We start from the raw sequence: 9,737 nt of genomic DNA on the forward strand, positions 1-9,737 counted from the left end.
GGGAAGAGAGCCAAGCAGATCCACAAGGAAGCTGCCAGACTCAAGGGCCTGAGTTATAGGGAGAAGTTGGCCAGGCTAGGACATTCTTCGGAACATGGGAGATGGAGGGGTGACTTTATAGGGATGCAGAAAATCAGGAGGAGTATAGAAAATGCATATAGTTGTTATCATAGGGAAGGGGAACTAAAAACTAGAGGACAGAGATTCAAGATCAGCAGTGAAAGTTTTAAGAGAAATCTAAGGGGCAACTTCTTCACATAGAAGAGGATGAGTTGAAAGAATGAACTGCAAAAAAAGAAGTAGTTGAGTCAGGGACTATTACACTTAAAAGACGTTTGGTTAAGCATATAGATAGAAAAAGTTTATGGGATATGTGCCAAATATAGCCAAATGGGGCTGAATTGATGGGCACAATACACTTTGTGTTTCTTCAGATACATAAAAAGTAGAAGAGGCAAGAGTGAGTATTGGACCACTGGAAAACGATACAGAGGAGGGAGTAATGGGGAACAACAAAATGGCGGATGAACTGAATCAGTATTTTGTATTGGTCTTCACTGTGGAAAACATTAGCAGTATAGTGGAAAATCCAGGTATCAGGGGCCATGAAGTGTGTGAAGTACCATAAATAGAGAGAAAAGTTTTGGGAAACTGAAAGGTCTGAAAGCAGAAAAGTCAACTGGATCAGATGGTGTACACTCCAGGGTTCTGAAAAAGGTGGCTGAAGAAATTGTGGGGGCATTAGTAATGATCTTTCAAGAATCATTAGATTCTGGAATGGTTCCGGAAGACTGGAAAATTGCAAATATCACTCCACTCTTTAAGAAAGGAGAGAGGCAATAGAAAGAAAATTATAGGCCAGTTAGTCTGACCTCAGTGGTTGGGAAGATGTTGGATTTGATTATTAAGGATGAGGTTTCAGGGTACTTGCAGACATATGATGAAATACACCATAGTCAGCCTGACTTCCTCAAGGGAAAATCTTATCTGACAAATCTGTTGTAATTCTTTGAAAAAATAACAAGCAGGATAGACAAAGCAAATTGGTTGATGTTGTGTACATGAATTTTCAGAAGGTCTTTGCAGGTGCCACACATGAGGCTGCTTAACAAGTTATGAGCCCATGGTATTACAGTAAAGCTTCCAGCACAGATAAACCAGTGGTTGATTGGCAGGAGGCAAAGAGTGGAAATGAAGGGAGCCTTTCTGCCTGGCTGCTGGAGAATAGTGATGTTCAACAGCGGTCTGTGACTTGGTTGAAAAGTTTGCAGATGTTATGAAGATAGGTAGAGTGGCAGGTAGTTTTGAGGAAGTAGAGAGGCTACTGAGTGACAGACAGATTAGGAGAATGGGGAAAGAAATGGCAGATGGGAAGTGTATGGTCATGCACTTTGGTAGAAGAAATGAAAGGGGGTTGACTATTTTCTACAAATACAAAATACAAAATACAAAAATACAAAAATACAAAATACAAAAAGTCTGAGCTGCAAAGGGACTTGGAAGTCTTTGAGCAAGATTCATTAAAGCAGGAGTTCCCAACCTGGGGTGCGAAATGGAATTTCAGGGGGTGTGACAAAGAGTGGCTTGTGACTTGAGTGACGAGTCACGAGTCATCATTCAGCAAGCTGCCAGTATGCCTTGAGAAGTGATAGTAATGTTTGTCCCAAGCACACTCCAGTCTCCCGTTGCCCAAGTCGAGAGAGACGTAAACTCACTCCAGTCTCCCACTGCCTGAGTCAGCGTTGAAGATTGTCGTCAGTGTTACCTGGGAGTTACACAGAGTTGCGGAGTCTCATCAATGTTAGCTAGAAGGTTACATCTCAGAGTTAAAAACCATCGCATAATGCCAAAATCTTTATACATCCCAAATCAACCATCGAGTAATGACTTCGCATTAAAACCAAACCCGCAGACAGTAGGTAAATTATTCAATTATAAAATTTTTAAAAGCTGCATTTTGATAAAAAAAGCAGCTGAAGTCATTCATTTGTATTTGTCTCAATGCATTAAAGAAGTTTTTGAATTTCAAAGGTTTTTTTTCTCTTAAGAGGTTTTTTTCTTGAATCGTTGATAATTTTGAATTGCGTTAGTTGAGGAGGTATCATGGTTAGCACCAAGGACTTTGAATCATGTGATGGGAGTTCATATCTCCGGTAATTATCAGAAATAGATGTGTAAATTCAGTAGAGAGTAGCCTAATAAGTTGTGTTGTGTCCCTGTAGCATTTCCATCTGACGATTTATCTTGACAAAACCCACAGATAATATCAAAATATAATATTCGAAAGCGTATTTCTCGCGATACTTTGCTATAGGCGTGTCTGGTTGAGTAAAACAGTCATCCCTGACTTAGTCAAATAGTTTTTCTCATATTAGCTCCTGTTTTCCTCTTTACCCTTAACCCTTCATTAACCCTTCATCATGTCAAAAATAAGGAAATGGAATGATGACAATGCGTGCTTTGGTTTCACTTGCACAACAGGAAATGATGGCTTGCAAAAACCCCAGTGCATTCTTTGTATTGTTGTGTTTTCCAACTCAAATCTGAAGCCATCCAAGCTTCCAGAGCACTTCAAGAACAAGCATGGAGGAGCTGATGTTGAAGGACATGATGTTGGGTCATTGAAAATCAAAAGAGCTCGTTTTGATTCACAAGGACCTCTTCCAAAATTAGGTTTCATTTCTGTTGAAAAACCACTACTTCTTTCTTCATACCAAGTGGCATATAAAGTGGCCAAATCCAAGAAGCCCCATACAATTGTGGAAGATCTCATCAAGCCACATGCACTGGAAATGGCAACAGAAGCAAGAAAAAGAAGCAAGAAAAAAATTTGAACAGGTGCCCCTGTCAAATAATGTCATTCACAACCGAATCAGTGATTTGAGTGAAGATATTTTGGACCAAGTCATCTCAGATGTCAGAGCTAGTCCTCTTAAAATTTCTATTCAATTGGATCAGTCAACTGATATCTCCAGTTGTAGTTAACTCATCTCAGTAGTGAGGTATGTCAATGATGGTGCTGTGAAGGAAGATTTCCTGTTTTGTAAAGATCTGAAAACAAACCCAACTGTAAAGGATGTGATGCAGCTGGTGAAAGACTTCTTTGCCAAACATGATTTAGATATCAAAGTCATTGGTTCTGTGTGCACTGACAGGGCACCTGCAATGCTTGGAAATAAATCTGACTTTTCTGCATTGATGAAAAGGGAGATTCCAGACTTGCAAGTTACCCATTGTTTTCTTCATCGGCATGCTTTGGCATCAAAAACATTGCCTCCAAATATGAAGAAAGTCCTTGATACTTGTGCGAAGACCATCAACTGGATCAGGGGGCGTGCTTTGAACCATCGCATCTTCAAATCATTTTGCGAGGATCTGGAAAGTGAGCATTCAGTTTTGCTTTTCCACACAGAAGTCCGTTGGTTGTCACAAGGACAAGCTTTAACCCGCTTATTTGAACTATGGGAAGAAACCAAATTTTTCTGGAGGGGCGGGAATGTGATCTGGTTAGGGCAATGGAATCACAGGAATTCACCCGAATGCTGGCTTACTTAGCTGATACTTTCCCTCGTATGAATGACCTAGTGTTTCTGTTCAAGGAAAAGAGATAAACATATTGAAGGCTTGTGAAAAGTTGAATGCCTTCAAAGAAAAGTTACGTCTTTGGCATCGAAGGATGGAAAGAGGCAGTCTGTCAAATTTTCCTTCACTAGAAGAGATGGTTGATGATGCTGGATCCATAACTCCTACTGTGCGTGAAGAAATTGTGGATAATTTGGAAATGTTGTCAGAATTGTTTGATGGACATTTTGCTGCTGGAGACCTGAAGATTTCAGAAGAATGGATCATGAATCCATATTCCTACAATTTGGAGAAAATGTCAGATGATGAAGAGCTGAAGGAAGATCTTATTTATTTGCGGACAAATCGAGCTCTTGAAATGCAATTTGAAAGCAAGACTTTGGAGGAGTTTTGGTGTGCAGCACTGGATATGTTCCCAAGACTTGGTGGTAAAACACTCTGTGTCCTCATTCCATTTGCAACAACATACTTGTGTGAATCTGGATTCAGTTCTCTTTTGTCAATCAAGAAAAAATCTAGGAATCACCTGAATCCACAGGCAGACTTGCAGATCGCAGTCAGCAAGAAAGTTCCACGTTTGGACAAAATCATGAATGAGAAGCAGGAGCAAAGAAGTCATTGAATTTTATGTTCACTATTGGGATTGATGTTACTGTTTACAATTTTTTCTGAATAAATTAGAATCTAATTGCTCAATTTATATTTGCATTTTATGCACTGAGTTAAAAGCTTACTTTTTTAAGTTCAAGTTGTTCACCCGCAGTATTGTATATGGTTCAAAAATTAGAAATTAGACTTCATCATCAAATGTGATATTACTTTTGTAGGGGGTGCGAACATTAATCAAACATTTCCTGGGGTGTGGGGCATAGAAAAGGTTGGGAACCACTGCATTAAAGGCTAATTTGCACATTGTGTTGGTGGTGAGGAAGGCAAATGCAATGTTAGCATTCATTTTAAGAAGACTAGAATATAAAAACAAAGATGTAATATTGACATTTTAAAAGCACTGGTGAGGCCTCACTTGGAGTATTATGAGCAGGTTTATCTTGAAAAGATGTGCTGAAACTGGAGAGGGTTCAATTGGAGGTCCACGAAAATGATGCCATGAATGATTGGCTTGTCATATGAAGCACATTTGATGGCTCTGGGCCTGTATTCACTAGAATTCAGAGGAATGTGGGGTGACCTCATTGAAAGCTATCGAATGGTAAAAGGCCTTGTTAGAGTGCACGTGAAGAGGATGTTTCCCATGGTGAGATAGTCTAAGACCACAGGACACAGCCTCAGAACAGAGGGACCATCTTTTAAAATGGAAATGAGGAGGAATTTCATTAGCCAGAGAATGCTGAATCTGTGGAATTATTTGCCAAAGGCAGCTGTGGAGTGAAGTCTTTAAGTATATTTAAGGCAGAGGTTGATAGATTTTTGATCAATCAGGGCATGAAGGGATATGGGGAGAAGGCAGGTGATTGGGGCTGAGAGGAAAATTGGATTAGCCATGATGAAATGGCAGAACAGACTTGATGGGCTGAATTGCCTAATTCTGCTCCTATATCTTACAGTCTTATGGTCTGATAAGTGGCCTAGGGGAGTTGAGCCAAATGACCAGTTTCCATGTTGTACTCCTCTGTGACTCTATTTGTCGTGTGCTGCACAGGAAGGAGAATTAGAAGTGCCTTCCTCTTTATCCTTGGGGTGAGAGTTTTAGTTCAGTTCAGAACAAGCAGAAGCTCCAAAGTCTTAGTTCCAGGTATAGTTGGACATAGTGAAAGAACAACAGTTAGTAAACCTACTCTGGTACCTGACAGAGCTTGTGAATTTTCTGTGCAGAGTTCCTGCCATCCATTTTAAAAATGGTCACGGCATCCACAGTATTTTGGCGGCATAATTCAGGGAATATTTAAGGATTTTTGATGGGGTGGCAATCAAGCGTGCCGCTCTATGCTGATGGAAAGCAATGTGCGTGGAGCTACAGCCACTGAGGCAAACAGAAACTATTATAATATTTGCTTTGGTGGAAGGCTTTCAACAACATTGACCCCATCATCTGTGACAAAAGCAAAGAACTGCTTCAAAATCAAAATTTAAACTAAATTATTTTCCTTAGGTTGAACAAAATGTAAGGATGGGTCTACAGCAAGTGCAATCCCACTGGCTCTCTTCTTGACTTTGGATCTTCTGGACAATGGCAATATCTACGTCAGACTATGTTTGTTGATAACAGCTCACCATTCAACCCAAAGTTCAAAGTGCATTTATTATCATAGAATATATACTTTAGTAGACCTTGAGATTAATCTTCTTACATGCAGCATCTATAGAACCTATTAAAAACAAAAACTCATAAACATGCAATATACAAAAAAAATTGCACAAACAATAAAAAGTAAGCAAATAAAATTCAGTACTAAAATTCACAAAAGTGAGTTCACAGCCATGAAGCTGATCCAGCAGCCCATTAGTTGCAGGTCACATCCTTAGTTTAGTGCAGAGATGAATAAACCTCACTGAGCAGAGAGCTGGCCCATTTCTTGCCTCCAGCACAGACATCTTGACCTTTTCAATCTGGCCCTGCACTTATAATCCTCGGCTCATTCCTCACTCTCAGACCCAGGCCCTGCCACTTCGATATGCTCTCTGGCATGGGCCTACCACCTCAATTTGGCCTGTACCCAACATTTCCATTCAGGCCCAGCACCTAAATCAGTCAAACATTAGCTCGTTCCTCGTTCTCAGGATCATGCCCTGCTGCCATGATCTGGCCTGTAACCATCCTGCATTTTTGAGATTTCTTCACACAGGTCATATACATGGTTCTAAAGCTCAACTCTGAAAGGTAGCTTACAGGCTATTGATCGCAGTGATGATTTTCCATAAAAAGTGTGATTAATAAAGTAGCTAGCAGTTTTGTTTGCTGCCAGTAAGTCATCACTGTGTTTCACCAGTGCTGTCTTAAAGCAGAAAGTTTGACACAATGACAATCAGCTCTAACAACAGGCTACAAAATTTGGGCTTCTGTACCTCCCTCTGCAACTGAAACTCCTCACCAGATGACCATGGCCAATGTGGATCAGAAATAACACCTCCTCCCCACTGACAATCAGCACTGGCACGTTCATGCTTAGCTCACTGGTTAATGACTGTGTGGCTAGGCACAGCTCAAACACCACCTATAAATTTACTGAAGATCCAGAACTATTGTTGGCAGCATTTCAGATGGTGACAAGGAGGTGTACAGGAGCGAGATAGATCAGCTCATTGAAAGGTGTCACAACAACAACTTTGCACTCAACGTCAGTAAGACCAAGGAATTGATTGTGGACTTCAGGAAGGGGAAGTCGAGGGAACAATCACCAGTTCTCATTGGGTGATCAGCAGTGAAAACAGAGAACAGTTTCAAGTTCCAGGGTGTCACATCTCTGAAGATCTATCCTGGGTCCAGCATATTGATGCAATTGCAAAGAGGGCATGACAGTGGCTATACTTCATTAGGAACTTGAGGAAATTTGGTATGTCACCAAAGACACTCGCAAATTTCTACAGATGTACTGTGGAGAGCATTCTAACTGGTTTCATCACCATCTGGTATGGAGGGGCCACTGCACAGGATGCAGAAAGCTGTAAATTCAGCTAGCTTCATCATGGTCACTAGCCTCCCAAGTATTGAGGACACGTTCAAAAGGTGGTGCCACAAGAAGCTGGCATCCATCATAGAGGACCCCAATCACCCAGGACATGCCCTCTTAAGACCATAAGACATAGGAGCAGACTTAGGCTATTCAGCCCATCGAGTCTTCTCTGCCATTCTATAATGGCTGATCCCAGATCCCACTCAACCCCAAACACCTGCCTTCTTGACAAATCCTTCGATGTCCTGACCGATCAGGAAACGATCAACTTCCACTTTAAGTATACACATGGACTTGGCCTCCACCACAGTCTGTAGCAGACCATTTCACAGACTTACTACTCTCTGGCTAAAAATATTCCTCCTTGCCTCTGCTTTCTCAATTTTGAGGCTGTGTCCTCTAGTTCTGGATACCCCTACCAGAGGAAACATTCTCTCCACATCCACCTTATCTAGTCTTTTCAATATTTGGCAGCTTCTTCTAAACTCCAATGAGTAAAAGCCCCAAAATGCCAAATGCTCCTCATATGTTAACCTCTTCTCTCCTGGAATCATCCTCATGAACCTCCTACAGCTTGATAAGTGTCTTATAGAGGCTCAGCATTATCTCCTTGCTTTGACAGTATATTCTATTCTCCTTGAAATAAATGCTACCATTGCATTTACCTTCTTTACCACAGATTCAACCTGTAAATTAACCTTCTATGATTCTTACACAAGGATTCCCAAGTCCCTCTGCACCTCTGACATTTAAACCTTCTCCCCACTTAGATAATAGTCTGCACTATTGTTCCTTTTACTACAATGCATTATCATACATTTCCCAAAACTGTATTCCATTCTTCCAATCTGTTGCAATTGCATTGCTTCCTCAGCACTACCTACCCCTCCACCTATCTTCGTATCATCCAGATACTTTACCCCAAATCCATCAATTCCATTATCTAAATCATTAACAAGCAATCTGAAAAGCAGCAGACACAATACTGACCCCTGAGGAACACCACTTGTCACTGGCAGCTAAACAGAAAAGATCTCTTTTATTTCCACTCGCTGTCTCCTGCCTGTCAGCCATCCTGCTATCCATGCCAATATCTTTCCTGTAAAGCCATAGGATGTTACCTTGTTAAGCAGCCTCATGTGTGGCACCTTATCAAATGCCTTACGAAAATCCAAGTAAATGACGTCCACTACCTCTCCTTTGTCCACCCTGATTGTTACTTCCTCAAACAACTCTAACAGATTTTTCAGGCAAGAGTTCCCTTTACAGAACCCATGCTGACTTTGACATATTATATCTTTAGTCCCCATGTATCCTGAATACCTGCCTTTAATAATGGACTCCAACCCTTTCCCAACCACTGGGGTTAGGCTAACTGGCCCATAATTTCCTTTCTTTTGCCTTGCTCCCTTCTTAAAGAGGGGAGTGACATTTGCAAACTTCCAGCTTTCCGGGACCATGCCAAAATCAAGTGATTCTTGAAAGAATCTCAATCAGAGCTATCATGAAAAAGAGGCACAGGAGCCTGAAGACACACTCAACGTTTCATGAACAGATCTTTCCCTCCACCGTCAGATTTTTGAATGGACAATGAGCCCATTAATACTACCTCACTGTTTTGGTTCTCTATTTGCACGATCTACTTAACTAACTTATTTCTTATAGTTTTCAAAAAATTGTTATGTACTGCACTGTACTGCTGCCACAAAAGAACAAATTTCATGACATGTACCAGTGACATTAAACCTGATTTTGGTTTTGACTCAGATTCTGAATCAAAGTAATATAATTTTACATGCACCAATTCTATCTTCAGGCCCAGGGTCACCATCCTCAGGTCGATGTTCCCCATTAGATTTCCATTGCTTTTCTCCCTCTATTTGCTATAATCATACCCTGTATAAATTTCATGGTGAAATCTTTAACTTTTCAATTAGTATTCCCATCTGCCCAACATTCTTGTTATCATTAATGTCACATCTGTCTTCCACCCTATCACAGAATTTCCTTTTGATCTTTTCCAAACCTCAAATTTCCATAGGCATATATTTCCTTAAAATTGTTCATCTCTAATTTCTTCCTGTTTTGATGAATGATCAGCAACCTTTAATATTAAATCCAGTGCCATGTGTCTTGTATTTTCTATTTTCATTTCAAATCTCCAGTATCTGTAGCATTTCACCATGACTGTTAATATATTAATGGAAAACTTGATTTAGAAACATAAAAACATAAAAAAACCTACAGCACAATAGAGGCCTTTCGGCCCACAAAGTTGTGCCGAACATGTCCCTACCTCAGAAATGTCTAGGCTTACCTATAGCCCTCTATTTTACTAAGCTCCATGTACCTATCTAAAAGCTTCTAAAAATACCCTATCATATCACCCTCCATCACCGTTGCCAGCAGACCATTCCTTGCACTGCTGATCACTCAATGAGAACTGGTGATTGTTCCCTCGACTTCCCCTTCCTGAAGTCCACAATCAATTCCTTGGTCTTACTGACATTGAGTGCAAAGTTG

Source organism: Hypanus sabinus, chromosome 2 (assembly GCF_030144855.1).
Source record: "Hypanus sabinus isolate sHypSab1 chromosome 2, sHypSab1.hap1, whole genome shotgun sequence".
In the NCBI taxonomy this organism is placed as follows: domain Eukaryota; kingdom Metazoa; phylum Chordata; class Chondrichthyes; order Myliobatiformes; family Dasyatidae; genus Hypanus; species Hypanus sabinus.